This window comes from Triturus cristatus, chromosome 1_1 (assembly GCF_964204655.1).
Source record: "Triturus cristatus chromosome 1_1, aTriCri1.1, whole genome shotgun sequence".
Classification (NCBI taxonomy): Eukaryota; Metazoa; Chordata; class Amphibia; order Caudata; family Salamandridae; genus Triturus; species Triturus cristatus.
Window position 1 is genome coordinate 555894681 of NC_140579.1, and position 16113 is coordinate 555910793.

The 16113-nt window shown below is 43.7% G+C and overlaps 1 protein-coding gene across 1 annotated transcript in view; it reads right to left on the reverse strand.

The window, feature by feature from the left end:
* Positions 1-16113, reverse strand: part of SARS1 (seryl-tRNA synthetase 1) — a 214531-nt gene that overhangs the window by 56254 nt on the left and 142164 nt on the right. The gene's annotated exons all lie outside the window — the stretch shown is intronic.

Sequence of the window (16113 nt, forward strand, 5' to 3'; positions counted from 1 at the left end):
ATACAAACCTTTATACAGAGGATGTAACAACCAATATAGGAGGGCTAATGAAGGAATTTGGTAGCGATGTTGTAACTAATAAGATGTAAAACAATCAAAATGTGCTATTGGCAGCAGACGTTACTTTGGAGGAGGTGGAGGCTGCAATATTATCACTAGCTAAGGGCAAAGCAGTGGGTCCAGACGGCATCCCATTGGAATTTTATAGAACTTTGTCAGGTGCTTATACCAGAACTCATGATTCTATTCCATGATGCTCAACGTGGTATGGCACCAGAATCATGGCGAGAAACCATGATTATTGTCTTTTTAAAAAAGGGCAAGCCTGCACTCTTTCCATCATCATACAGGCCGATCTTGCTGATAAATTCAGACAGTAAGATCTTTTCTAAAATGTTAGCTCAGCGATTAGCGGCCGTTGTTGTCCCTCTTGTCTCTATCTTCCAGCATGCGTTTATCCCAGGACGGGATACTGCGGACCATGTCAGAAAGATTATTGCCCTTTTGGACTGGACTCAGGCAACAGATTCAGCATTAGGGTGATCCTGTTGGATGCCGAAAAGGCGTTCGACAGGGTCTCGTGGCAGTATTTGTGGGAGGTTTTGCACTGGAAAGGCGTCAGTGCGGAGTTTATTCAGTCAATCAAGACGTTATATATAAATCCAACGGCCTCTTTACGAATCTCAGGGTTAAAATCTGCTCCATTTAATATAGAGAGGGGCACAAGGCAGGGGTGCCCGTGCTCCCCCCTCCTGTTTGCTCTATATATTGATTAATTTTTGGAAAAAATAAACGGTCATAAAGATATTAGTCATTAAAGCTGGTGAGTTAAAGTATAGAGCGCTTGCCTATGCCGATGACTTTATTATAGTTTCCAGTGATATTGTAACCGCTCTTCCGATAATAAAAGAACTAGCGGCACAGTTTGGTCAATTTTCAGGCTACAAACTCAACATCGAAAAAACGCAGGTACTCTATTCCGGTAAGGACCCTCCGACCGATGTAGTAATAACATCAGAGGCAACATATCTGGGAATAATAATCGCTCCAACCGTGGATAGAATTCCTGCTTTGAATATGCTCCCAGTGATTGGGAAGGTCAATGCAACTTTGGAACGCCTGGATCATTTGCATCTCTCTATCCATGGTAGATGCAATGTTCTAAAAATGTTAGTTCTCCCCAAATATTTGTACTTATTTAGAACAATCCCTATAGAATTTCCCAAGTCAATTTTCATTCAATTGGAGAGGATGTGTTCAAGATTTCTGTGGGGATATCGAAGAACTAGAAGAGCTTATAAGAAAATGATTCTTCCAAGAAACCTGGGGGGTTGGGGTATCCCAAATTTTATAATGTATTACTGGGCCGCCATGATGCAGATCTTGGGACCGTTAGTAGTGGGGAGTAAAACCTCGATCCCTCTTTGCCATAGACCATCTATCTTTGAACTCGGGTTAGGTAGAGATGCAAATTGCTGCTTAGTAACTATGATAGAACCAAGTTACTATAAAAAAAAACAGGTTTAAGATCCTTAAGGCTGCCTATAAAGTTTGGCAACAAATTAAACGGTTATATCATATCCATAACATAAATATTTACACTCCCTTTAATGCCTCAGGGTTACTTCCGGTTATTTTTCAGGATCATGTAGCCTTCAAATGGGGCCTAAAAGGAATTTGTTATCTAGGGGATTTGTTTGATCAGGGGAGCTTAGTAACATTTTTAGACCTTAGAGAAAAGTTTGGGCTAGACAAACAGGATTTTTTAAAATATTTACAAATTCGGAGTTTTATATATAAATTGGGTGCAGATATAGGTCAACATAGTATTATAATAGAGAAAATGAATAGCAGAATTTCGATAGGGCTGTATTATCAACACTTAGTTGAAGTCCTCCCTGATGATTTGAAGGAATGTCGAAGGAAATGGGAACTGAAAAATTTGGGGTAGCTGAACTCAATATAAGTAAATCACTTGAGCTTGCTAATAGTGTCTTAATGACAGGAAGAATGCGTAGTCAGCATTATATGGCCCTGTTTGATCTTTATTATTCCCCTAGGAAGATATCCCGGTGGGGGGCTACAACCGGGGCTAACTGTAATCGATGTGGGTTGTTCGCTGCTGATTCACTTGATATGTTTTTTTTCCTGCCCTAGATTGGGGAGTTTCTTTCTTGAATTGGAGGAATTTCTAAAAGTTATATTTGGAACCTCCATACAGATCATGTCCGATTTAGTTATTATCGGGGTAGGTTCGGACCCAATTGCTAATGTAAGAAATGATACAGTGAATGCACTGTTTATTATGATGGCAGTGGTTCGCTGAGTGGAAAAGCCCCGATCCCCCCACTTTTTTGAATTGGAGAGCAAGACTGTTAGCTATGTATAATTTTGAACTTTCAATTTATAGAACCAAAGGGCGAAGGAAGAAAAGGTCGGGTTATAAAATTTGGTTACCCATTCAGGAATGGATTTCTTAAAAGAAAAAACGGAACTCAAGAAGTTTGAAATATTTGTTTGTACCATTATTATATTGAATATTGTATGTGTTCCTTTTGTGCCGGGGAGGAAAAATGGGGTTGTGAAAACCGAATAAAAATATTTAAAAAAAAAAAAAAAAAAGGTGGCAAAGTCCAGTTTTTAAACATCCCCTCTGGCCCATGTCTCCTGAAACATGCAGATCTCATGGTGATCAATGAAAAGGCCACAATTGGGGTCATCTATCTTACTATTCAGACCCGCTATGTTCCAAGAAAGGACCCTTGTCTTTGGGCAATTAGGGCAATAGGCTTTGTTAGCCACTGTGGGGGTTAGTTGTGATAGGGCCTTGTTTGGTCCGATGTTTTCCTTCAAATCAGTACCTCGAGTTAATGGAGATTTTTGGTTGCCAGTCGGCACCATATCACAGCCGTTGGGGTTTGAGCCTGGGGAGCCGCTCATGCACCCGCAAGGTTCTCCTTCCTCACACGGCATGCAGGGTCCTATTGAAAAAGCCTTTGCCCTAGTTATCAGTGGCGGGAGCCAGGGTCGGGCTTTAATGTTTAGGGCCTGAACTTCAAGTCAATCTACGCCTTCCAGACTACTGTACCCATTTGCTAAAGGGATGTTAAAAGTAGGTTGCCTTGGCCAATACTGAACCGGGAGAGTTAGCTCGCCAATATTAGCATCACCTCTCCAGTCCCGCCCGTAGTACCTTGTATCTTGGTGGACCCTATTAGGGGGATAAAAATAACTCAATGGGAGAACTTGGATAGTACCCAATTGTCTCCCATCGTCTTTAGATAAGACTTCTCGGGCCAAAAAAGGGTTTCTAAAATTAATCACTATACAGTCTCCATGTAGATCCTTAGGTCGCCTGCCTATCCAACCTACTCTGCGTGTGGTTAAAATTTCTTCCACCTGATCATACCTAAGGTGCCTGTGCTTAGCAAGCCAGTGTACACATTTGTTCTTGAGTTCCTCATGAGTTTCATGTTGATCCCTTCTAAGTTCTGGTGTACCTGCAAGGATTACAACATAAGGGGTTGATACAGGGGGAAGATTAATGACTTATCGAGGGAGATTATCCTTTGTGGCTTCTATGCATGTAAAAGCATCCGCCCCTGCCTGCTGTCTATTTGGTTGCCACTGTCTTCTAGGTTGTTGGAATAACGATGGACAGTTGGCTTGGTTATGTGTGGTAGCAGGTGGCCGCGTGTTGCTATATCTAGTAGAAACCGCAGGTTGCTGTCTCTTTCTCAGTACTTGCAACAGGAGGTGCTCATGGTTTATGGGCTCTGGGATAGCCACGGGAATATTTGTGGTAATCTGATCACCTGTTCTCGCTTCAGGATCTACATTACTGAGTGTTGCCCCCCTAGTATTTAACCAGTCATTAAAAAGTGAAGTCAACCTGTCAACCCTTTCTAAAAGTGGTTTAAGTTCATCCTTAACTTTGTCCCTCATTTGGATCTGCAAGTCCACCACTAGCTTTGTGACCCACACAGGCTGTTCGCTTATTCCTTCTTTGCTATCAACCAAATCTCCTGACTTTCCACTTTCTGGTGTCTCTCGTGTGTACTTTCTTCTTGCTGCCAGTTTAGCTTTTAGCTTAGGTTTCCCTTTTTTACCTGGGTGAGGGGGTATATCTGGCCTGATTTGGTCAGTGTTTGTTACATCAACTATTGGTGTTCGATCCCTAGGAGAATCAGTTATCGACACCCCTGAAATTTGTGAAAAATTGGGGTCAATCAATGGGATTTCTAAATTTGGGGTCAGGGACAGACGTCTCTGTCCTCTCAATTTCAGTAGCCACAGCTCCTAAAGCCTTTTCCAACATCCTATCAATGGAGGTCGGTTTGGTATTAGGTTTGGGCATAAGTGGGGCCGGTTTCCTTTCAGCACAGATTCGTCTCCCCATTCTGTAGTATCACTAAGTTATTCTAGGTGGACACTGGCGTTGATTAAGAGCTCAAATTAAGACATTATCAATAGTCAATAATATATTAAGAACTTTTGATAAAATACCACACATGAGGCTCAAAATGTGCAAGAACTAATAAACCAGTAACATGGAAGGAGGGATGAAAGGGAAAGCTCACCACTACTGAAATAGGTTCCTCAGGACTGCTTGGCCGATTGCTGCACCCCCCTGCGTCGCCGCATCCAGGCAGTAATGTCCTGTAAACGTATGTGCACTGCTCCAGGTTGCTGCCCGGCAGATCTCTTGGAGAGGAACACCAGCAAAGAGGGCTGTAGAAGAGGATATCGCCCTCGTGGAATGAGCATGGATTCGACCTTCCAGGGGCTTGCCCGCTGCCTTGTGACAATATTGGATAGTATTAGTAATCCAACGTGCGATCCCCTGCTTGGATAGGGAAAAACCCTTACGAGGGTCGCTGAGAGATACAAATAGTTGAAAAGGCTTTCTGAAGTCTCTAGTCCTTTGAAGATAGAATTTTAAGCACCTTTGTACATCCAGAGAGAAGTGCTTTCTCTGCCGGAGTAGCCGGTTGAGGGAAAAAAGTCTTGAGAATTACCGGCTCATTCAAATGAAAGTCCGAAGGAACTTTAGGTATGAATTTAGGGTTAGTCCTTAAAATTACTGTTCCTTTTTTGAACTGGAGAAAAGGTTCCTGAATGGTGAGAGCCTGCAACTCCCCCACACGTCTAGCTGAAGTCAAAGCTAGAAGAAGCGCTACCTTCCAGGAGAGGAATTTCAGGTCTGCCTTGTGAATAGGTTCATAAGGAGGTAGCTGGGCGAGTACTAAGTTCAGATCCCACAGGGGGGGGAGGAGGCTTGACCGGAATGAAGACTCTGAAAAGTCCCTTAAGAAACTGTTTAATGATCCTTGCTGACCAGAGTGAAGGGCCTGCGGACGTGCGTTTGAAGCGAGAAATCGCTGCCAGGTGAACCTTGATAGAAGAGTGAGCCAGTCCTGCTTTTGCTAATGATAAAATGTATGGAAGAATTTAATGCGGCTCCGAATTAAAGGGATGGAGACCATTGCGCTGGCACCAAATACAGAAACTTTTCCATTTCAATTTGTAAGTCTTATTTGTACCTGGGGCTCTTGCTTGAGATAGTACCTCTACATTCCGCTGAGAGATTCAGCCCTCGAAATTCTCGCTGCTCAAGAGCCATGCAGAGAGCTGAAGAGACTGAGGATCCGGATGCAAGACTTGGCCCTGGGACACAGTCAGCAGCGAAGGAATCAGCTGCAAAGGAACAGGAAGTTCCAGTTAAAGAAGGTGAAGCTCTGTGAACCAAAACGGTCTGGGCCACGCTGGAGCTATCAGAATCATCCTGCACGGTTCTGCTTTGAGCTTTGAGAATCCTGGCGATTAGAGGAATGGTGGGAAAATCGTAAACAAATGCGCCTGACCAGGTCATCGAAAGAGCATTCCCCAACGATCCCGGATGGTGAACTCTGCTTGCATAGAACCGGCATTTCTTGTTCTGTGGAGTGGCAAAGATCTATTGTAGGCGTGCCCCACCTGTGAAACACTTTGTGTAGAGTAAAGTTGACCAGTTCCCACTCATGGCTGACAGATTTTAGTCTGCTGAGTTTGTCCGCTGCTTTGTTGAGGACACCTGGATGATGTTCCGCTCGGAGTGATACCTCTTGTTGAATTGCCCATTCCCAGATTGTTTGGGCTTCTTGCAACAACAGACGAGATCTGGTGCCTCCCTCCTTGTTTATATAATGCATGGCCGTCGTCTTGTCCGTACGTATAAGGACTGAAGACTGTTGTACTCTTGGAAGAAAAGCTTGTAACGCTAGTCGAATCGCTCTGAGTTCTAGCGGATTGATGTGCAGCAGTTGATGCGGACGCCTCCAGCGGCCGCTTACGTGAAGGTCTTGTAACACCGCTCCCCAGCCTTCGAGAGAGGCGTCTGTAGTTATGAGAGGAGCCGGGGATAGTTTGAAAGAAAGCCCTCGAGAAATGTTTTCCTTGGTCATCCACCAAGATGCGGCGTCTCTCATGGTCTCGGTAACTGAGATCTGGTCATCGAAGGATCCGACGACTTGGCGCCACTACAAATCCAACTCCTCCTGAAGTGGACACATTCTTAGTCTGCAATGCGGAATCAGGGGTATGCATGAGGAGATGGAACCCAGCAGGGACTTGTAGAGGCGAACTGAAAGTGACCTTTTTAACAATAGGGAAGCCATTGACATCAGCTTCTGTTGTCTCTACAGACGGGAAAGCTTTGTTTTAAGAAGAGAAGACTTCTGCTTATTGAGTGTTAGGCCGAGATTGGCAAACAGACAAACACGTTCCGACTGAATATTCTGCTGCCTGCTTGGTAGGAACTTTTATCAACCAGTCGTCCAGGTAAGGGAAGACCTTAAGCTTTTGTCTTCGTAGAAAAGCTGCTACCGGAGCGAACACCTTCGTGAAGATCCGTGGAGCAGAACGCAGACCAAAGGGAAGAACCTTGAACTGAAAATGGCTCTTGGCTACTGTAAAGCGAAGATACTTCCTGTGAGCTGGGTGGATGGATACATGAAAATAAGCGTCCTCCAAATCCAGAGTGGCCATGAAATCCCCCGAGTTGAGAAGACGAAGTATGTCCTGCAGAGAAACCATCCGAAAATATTGTTTGATGAGATAGGTGTTGAGCTCCCTCAGATCTAGTATAAGGCGCCACTTTTCTAACGTCTCCTTTGAGAGATAGGGACCGGTTCTATGGCTCCTCTGACTAGCATTTGCTGAACCTCCAATCGTAACAGACGGAGATGTTTCGATACCACGGAGCGAGGGGCTTTGGGTGGTGGTGGTGGATGGACGAGCTCCAGTGTATGGCCATAGAGAATGATGTTTAATATCCACCGGTCCGATGTTATTTGTTGCCAGTTCTGGAGGAAATGTGAAACTCTGCCTCCCACTGATGACACAGGAGGAGAGGGGGCAGTAGTCAGAGCCAGCAAGCCACTATTGGCGCTTAGTGTGGTCTCTGCCCTGGCGACCTTGTCGTCCTCTGTTGTTCGACCGAGAGAAAGACGAAGAAGATTGGTTCTGCCGCTGACTGTAGTTAGGCCTTTAAGATTGCGATTGTGAACCATATGAGGAGTAATGCTGTTGTTGATAACCTTCTCTATATGTCTAGTTACCTCTTCCTCTCGCTCCTCGGAATGGGAACTTGCGGTACTGCAGAGTCCCCAAGGATTTTGCTGTTTCTGTATCTTTTTTGATATCTTTGAAGCGCATCATCAATATGGATTTCCAGACAACGCTTCCATATCAAAAGTCATATCTAAGATTTTGTTCTGGACATCTGGGCAGAACCAAGTAGCCCGTAACCAGCCCTGTCGCCGCAGAACTGCCGATCCAGCTAAGGATTGAAAAGCCATAGTTGCAATGTCCATTGCACTATCAATGATTTCCGCTGATGTTAATTCTCCATCCTTAAGAATCCTTTTAGTCTTTCTTTGCTTCTTCTGGCAGCTGCTCTAGATAGGGGGAAAGGTCACACCACATCTGGCGATCATATCGTCCAAGAATAGCCAAAGAATTAGCAGCTCTGACTAGCAGACTGGACATGGACGAAAATCTTTTGCCTACATTATCTAGCTGCCTGCCCGCCTTATCTGGAGGAGTGGTAAGAGGAGCCAAAGGATTCCTAGATTTCCTTTGTGCGGCTTGTGAGATTACATAGTCTGGCTTAGGTTGGCTGGTCAAACAGGCCGGGCTTCCCTCCGGAGCCTTATATTTTTTCTCCAGACGCGGTCGAACTGGAATAACCGTGGCTGGATTTTGCATAACTTTTAAGCCTTCCTCCCAAACATGGTCCACAATCGGAATTGACCTGATCGATTTCTTATAAGGCTTTTTAAAGTCAGAGGAAACACTCATATTCCACATTAGCCATGGGCACTGCAAACCTTTTGGTGGCTCTCTCCAATAAATTAAGGAAACCCCCTATATCTAAAGGGGGGGGGGGAATCAGCAGGGGAAGTTGGATCTGGACTGATATAGTCATCCCACTCTGCATCTGGATCCGGAATTGTAACATTCCCTTTGTCGTCGTCAGAGGTGTCATCTTGGGTGGCCGGCGCAACCGGTGGCACATCTTGCGTCTCCACCATTGGTAGAGGTTGTGGTACTTGCGTGGTCACAGGACGAGCTGGAGGAATAGTATTACTCGGAAGTCCTACTGATATAGGAGGCTGTGTCGCAAATCTCCTCCTGTAATCCACTAGCATGGTTTGTAAGTCCGATAATAAGGAAGAGGGCATTTAAACCATCTCCTGATGATATTCTGGTTGAAATTGAGAAGGAGTACCATACTGCAGATAATTCTCATACTCCCCTTCGGAATCAGTGTCCTGGCATTTAACGTAAAGCTGAGAAGGGCTATCCGCATAGCCAAAGGGTCCTTCCTCCTCGTCTGATTCCTCCTCTTCTAGAAGAGCAGGTGACTTCTTTGGAGACTTTACCTCAGAAGTCAATGATGATGGCTTTCTGAAGGTTTTTGTAGATGAAGGAGGTGACTTTGGAGGAACAGAACTGGATTTCTTCTGAAGACTCGTTTCTTTTGATAGTCAATCCCTCTCCTTTACACCTCGGTGAGGAGATTCGACAGGACTAAGCCCCTTAGATCTATCAGAAGTCTTTTTCAGGGCTTTACCAGGGCGATTTTCAGAAGGTGGAGGAGAAGTCCTTCCCCTTTTCACAGACCTTCTAGATGAAGTCGCAGAAGATAAATCCTCACTGTCACTGGACACTGTTTCCTTTCTTGATTTCAGTTTCTGGAGCCATGTCAAAAGACACCCTTCACGATCACGTAAAGTCTTAGTTGAAAAAGTGCAGCAAATTTTACAGTCTGCAGCCTTGTGGTCCGGGTACAGACAGTAAATACAGTCCTTGTGTTTATCTTCAATATACAACCTAATTTTTGCACAGATAGCACAAGCTCTAAAGAGGGCCTTCTTCTCTTTATCTGACATCATGAAGAATTTGAAGGAAAAGCTGTTGAAAAAAACTGTAGAACTAAATTCTAAGAACAAAACTGAGCAGAGCTCAGTGGAGACTCCCTAACACAACATGCAGAAAAATCTGAGGTTCTGAACTTCTCTCAGGAGGGTTCCAAGGGGTGAGGCCAATCCAATTGGTTGTTAATTTGTTTTGGTCCCTTTTACAAAAAGAGGTAGATAGGATGCAAAACAAGAATGGGCCTAGGACAGAGTTCTGTTTTTAGTGATGGTTTCTATTGCTTTTTTATGTATATCGGGGACTCCCAATCCGACGACGGGGAATGATACAAGCCTGGGAATCTATGAAAGTTCCAATACTGGAGTAAATAATATTCAGTTGGAACAAATACAGATCTGGGATTGTCAATATTAATAAGACCAACTATTAAAGATGACGGGTCTTTGGCTAAAAACAATGACACTATAATCCATATAAACAGTGAGTAGTCATTTTCTGTTTCGACATTTATGACACTTGGAAAAAACAATGTGGCTTTTAAGTGTGCTAGTTCTTGGCATAGTCAACTGAAGCACTGTAAACTGAGCATTGTAAACTATTAGAGTTAAAAGACAATGCATGATCCTTTTTTATGGTACAGACTCAGAGGAATTTTCAATACTTAAGCCATTGCCTGTATAACAAACACTTGACCATCAAGTTTTGAAGCCATTGAAAGATACTATGCCATCAATAAGACGAGTAACCCAATCAAGAGAAAAACCCCTATGCATTGCTCAAGTATAGAGTACAATAAAAATAAGAACAGAAGAAAAAACCGAGGTAGATTTCTGTCTTGACTCTTGACACAAAAGTGGCACCCAGCCCAAAAGTGTATGCATATGGTGCATGATGGTTGAGCAGCAACAGCTGTCGAATGCTCAGTTGCCGACTAATGTGGCTGTCCTGAATGGATGTGCATGCAGGTTAGTGTTGCTGATTTGTTGGGATCCTTCTAGTCTGTCGAGTCATGCCCGTTTTGTTATACGCCCATTTTTTTGTACAAATTTTTCTTGCATTTCTGCTTTTGCTTCTCAATTTTTCTTGTCCTAATGATGACCCAACCAACCACCCCAGGTCGAAATGCCGTCAACACTTTAGGCTATGAGAACAACATCCACGAGTTTTAGTGGTGTCTGACTGTTAAAGACCGATTCTTTGTACACACTTACATGCTCTGTTGATTGTATATTGCTCCGTTGTCATTATACACATCATACACTGGTCTTAAAATCCCTCACAGTGCGGTCACTTGAGCACAGAGCACTCATTCATGGAAACAGGTTTCACTATAGGTCTGTTTCTTGTGTTATTGATATTCTTAATATTGAGTAACCTTCATTTTAGGCGCAATCAGAAACTCTTATTTCTATTATTGTTCATATGCCCCGGGTTCCAGGTGGTTATTGGGCTGCCTCCGTTATTGAATACCATTGAAAAATTAAATCAGGCTCTTATTTTCTCTCTTCTCCATTAGTATGACAATTTGATAACCTCTTATATGTGATGTTTGTTACTAACAAACCGTACATTTAACCTCAGTTTGTTTTCCTGAAGAAAAATACTGCAAAACCTTTTCTGGTTCACACAAACTAAATATACAAGTAACATGTGAGGAAATCCATTCCCTTTTAGAACAGCTCAACAAAAGCGAACTGTGGGGGAGGAGAAATTACTACCTAAGAAAATGCATTATTATTAAAATGCCATCAAAATCTAAGAAACTGAGGAAAAGAAAAGACCATGCTGGGCAAGAGAGTCTTAAATACCACACATTGAAGAGCGCGTTTGCACCATGTAATGCCAGGATGTCAGGTTAGGGGATGCGGTGCTAAAGAGAACTTTTTTTCCATCAGTCGCAGTATTACACGGACCCTCAAGGATTTCGCGATTGGCAAACAACATCGCGAAATCGGCAGTTTTGTCAAAATAACGCGATTTTTACAAAACTGCCCGTAAAATTTTAAACGTGATTTTTTTTTACGAGGCTGAAAGTGAAAACAGATATTGTCACCTTCCCATTCCCAATGTTTGGGAAACGAGGACCTCTTGTGGCCATTTTATGATGTCCACAATACTTTTAAATGATTAACAAGTATTTGCAATGCAATAGGTCTCGCATTTACGAGACTGAGCAATTGGCATTGTTAAATTACAATGCCTTTTATTTATGTGTTGGTTTTTAAAACTTAAAAGGCATTGTCATTTACAATGCAAATCCCGGCCTGGGGGCGGGGTGGATGCGGGAGGGGGCTGCGGGCAGCAGGCGCCATTGTTGAGCATGTGCCGTGTTAATTTAAATAAAACAAAATAATGATTAGGTGCAGAACAAGCGAAAGGCACAAGTGTACCATATTAAAGTTAAAGCTGGTGAAAGTAAAATACATGTTTTACTGTACTTGTAAAGTGGGCACTGGGCTGAAACCTAAAGCATGGCGTCTAGGGGGAGGCCGGAGGAAGCCGCAAGGCGCGCTGAATGTAGGCAAAGCACATTGTGCCTGCAGTAAGAGAAACTCAATTAAGAAAATAGTGCTTACAACACACATGCCCTGTAACAACCAAAGTAAAAGGGCCAGTTACCATTGGAGGTTACAAATGAAGACAAGGCGGTATAAAGGAGGGACTAATGAGCCTATTTATGAATCAGAAGCCAGCATTTACGAAGGACAATGACACAAGTCAATGACAAATAAGGGCGGAGAGCAGGCAGGGCTTTTATTCCATACTCCAGTACAGCAAGTCTTGCAGAGCAGCGCTTGCGCGCCGACTCTAGACCCGACCTAAAAATGCGGTTGGTTCTGCAATGGCAGTGTTACACGTCAGGCTTCCTGCACTTGGTCCCTTTTCCCTAGGCAAGCACTACTTCTCCCATAATACACTGGTGCTCGTGATCGGGTTGTGTGCTAACCCATGCTGCACTGAGGAAGCGTGATCAGCTGACCTAGAGGTCTTAAAAGAAGCACGCCTCCGTTCTCAGGAGCTTGGCTTACTTCCTCTTTGTGGACCACGCCCCCCCCCCTGCACCTGGATCGTTTATTACGGACTCCCATGGAAATTCCAATTCCCTTGCCGGTCCCGGCACTACATCGGATTGTATTCTGGACTGGTTTGTGAATTTTTGAATCTGCCGCTGCGTGTTAAGGTTCCTTCTCAAACGCTTCATTTGCGGCGTTTCGGTCCTCTCCTGAAAGACCTGACTCGTCGCTCTCTCAACCCATGTCTCGGGATCTACGCGGCGAGGAGTTAATATTCTGGCAACGTTCTCTGGACTTCTCGTTATCGGACCCAGCCGGGACATCCTTCGTTCAGCACGAGGACGCGCTGCAGTTATTTTCCGTAGCGGAGCTCAAGGCTTGCCATTTTGTTTCACTGACGGGAGGCTTGAATGCGCGGTTACAGGTTGGCCTCTCGTCTCAGCCAGCGCTATTTTTGTTTTTGGCAGCACTCCTGTATATACGTGGGGCATGTTGCAGTCCTGCTCTACACCGTGAAACGCGCAGTGGATGGATGATTGTGCCTTTATTTATTTTTCTTTTGAATCCCACAACTTTAGTGAAGAAGCATTACTGCTTGGAAGTTCCTGCAAAACCTGCAACATTTAAAAGCTTCTTCTGCAACATTGTATTTGTCCTGATGGCAGACGTATGCCTATAATTCTTTGCTTTGCCGCCTCAGACGCTCCAAAATGCGACAAGCCTTATTATTTCTTCCTTCAATATACAGAAGAGACCCCTCATCCTATGGGACACATCCCTGTCTATATGCGAGTATGAGAGGGTACACAACCTGCATTCACTGACCTTTGCAATAAATCTATCTCACTGTTGCAAGAGGGAAATCTACTTAACCCTTGTCTCTTCTCTTTTTTTTATTTTTATTTATTTTCTTGATTATTTCAGTGTTGGGACAAGTACTCCAGGTTCTCGCTCCTTCCTTCTGCTGGCCCTGCTGAAAGTCTTCCCTGGTGGTCCTGTGTCGTCTCTTCTCTCCGTGGGGGATTAGTCATTATTTCTGTTCGCCCTTTATTGGCTGGAGGGGACTGTACCTTAGGGGAGAGTGGGTGCCCCTTCTTTGCTCCCGAGGATACTGGTTCTTCTGCCACGGGTGAAGTGAATCCCGACAGGCAGAACCCAGAGCAACGAGCTCTAAAGATCAAGATGATGATTTTGAAAAGGTTCTAAAGGGAAAATATGTATACAGCTCTCCATTACGAGAATTATTGCTTTACATCAGAGAAACCCTGGGTTTCAAAGGCAAAGACCGACAGAAAGAGGGGTTTCATTCCCAGTATATGAGTCATGATGCGGGTGACCTGATTCTTCACGATGTCAAAGGAGATTTTATATAAACAGTGGAAAGATCCCGATAAATTACCATTCTGCGGTTCTTGAACAAAACATATTAGGTCAGAGATTTTGAAAAAGATTTTCCTCAAACTCCTCAGGTTAACACTATTTTGGCTTCAATGGCATCGACAGCTAAGCTTTTATCAGAGAATGCCAGCCTGCCCGAGGCTTTGCTTAATAGGTCGGATTTTGCTCCTAATTTTTCAGAGCGCAAATACATGTGAAGCATTTACCACACCCAAAAGTGAACATCCCAGGGAGACATACAGCTCCCTCCTACGAGGTTACGACTGGAGCTATGCTTCCATAGAGGTGCAGACACTTTAAACATGCCTATTTCAAAGTGGAATACTCTTTTAAAACAGCTTCTATTGATTTCAAGCTGAAAATGAATGATTATGAGTAAAATAAAGTGCCGCAAAATTTGCTAATCCATGCCGCAATATCCTGGGAGGTCTGATTACAGGAAGTGCTATGGGGGTGCAACAGGTATTTCCGCTTTTTGTATCACAGGGCATTTTAGAAGTGGCAATAAATGCTTGTGCAGAGCCTCCCATAATAGAGATCTCGCTGGTGAACGATTTGCACTGGTGTGATCACCATGGGGCATTCCATCATTTGTATGGTTATGGCCACATGCAAATGAGGAAACACTTTGTGTCAGAGCCGTATTACAGAATAACAGATGCTGGCGTAAAGGCAGAGAAGATGCCAGTAGGCATGTTAACATTTACACAGATGTGGTGCACTAACAGTGCACCACAGTGGGGGCAATGGGTGGGAGGGCCCAAAACACCCCAAGCATCCCCAGGTGAATGTAGTAACGCACTGCACCTTCCTTTCACATGGGGTGCCTGTCTTTCCTCTTCAAAAAGAGGCAAGTCCGTCTCCAGTGAAAGATGGCTCCACATTTTCACATCGCAGCCATGTATTTTACTAATGTACTCGGACAGTTGTTATGTGCACTGAGGAGAGTACGCAGCGGCGCTGAGCACAGCACATTTTATGCGTGTACTCAGGTGCCCTGCTCCGGATGCAGTGTACACAGGAGAGTACAACCAGTATGAAACCAATATGAAATATCTAACAACTGGCCATTAATTTGTCCAAACACAAATCTAGTAATAGATTTAGCTCTAGGAAAAACAAAGGCTTTAAAACGGTGCATCCACGCAAATGTTTCTCTGTTTTGGGTCCCTTATTTCAATTTCTTTTTATGAATTTATCATGTGAAATTAGAGACAGCCAACAGGTGTTTCCAAGGAGGTAGACAACTGTAGTTAGTAGGCAATGTCTGGGAAGGGTAATAAAATTGTTAGAAGAGTTGATCAAGATAATTAAGTTGGTAACAACAGTTTGTTGAAATGATGATTAACTATATTATAACCCATCTGCATGCAAGTAATTCCAGCAGGCATTTATATCTCCAAGACACGCTGCTAACTGAATTACATGGATTTGATTTAGGATGGTTAACAGTAGGGGTTGTGTTTTGCTTCAACGTTGCATTAATGTTTTATTCAATAACTGTTAGTGTGCCAAAAGTGGAGTCCCTAAAAATACATATACACATGTATAAGAGCACACCATGTCTCTCATAAAAAGCAAGCAATGCTATTTGAGGATCAGGCTGACAGAAAGTGACAAATTGCAATATGTACATGTCCGGCACCATATCCCTCACAATCTGAAAACTCACCAAAATGCATTCGGTTTTGTTCAACATTCTAGCAGTCAAACCCTCTTGAGGTGCATCAAGCGGTTATCCACTCAAGGGCACCAACAAGAAACGGGTCAACAATCTAAACAAAGAAAACAGAGGTGTTTTCCAGAACACTGCTTCTAGTGCATGGAATATGCTAGATCAGGGGTTCCCAGACCCCCTGTGGTGTGGGGACTCCTGGGGTTCAGTGAAGTCTACTCAGGAGGTCCACAACTGCTTGGAATATTAAATAATATTAGCATATTAATACAGTGTAAATAAAGAAGCAACAAGTAACATTCTGCAAATGTGAGGAAGTTTTAAATTGGTGACTAAAAATTAGGTTAGTATCTTCAAATTGATTCTTAGCAGTGCAAGTGTATCAAACAGAATATAGTATGGACAATGAGTGGCTTCAATATTGGAGTCCCTTTCTTCCACTAGTAACCCAATTGGGGTCCCCAGATTATGAAGATTGATTGGGGGCCCTGGCTTCCAGTAGTAATTAAGTGGGGGTCCACAGAAGTCAAAAGGTTAAGAACCACTGCGTTAGATGGAAAAAGCCGGAGGTAGGTCCCACTTAACAGAAAGAAACACGAGGTGTCC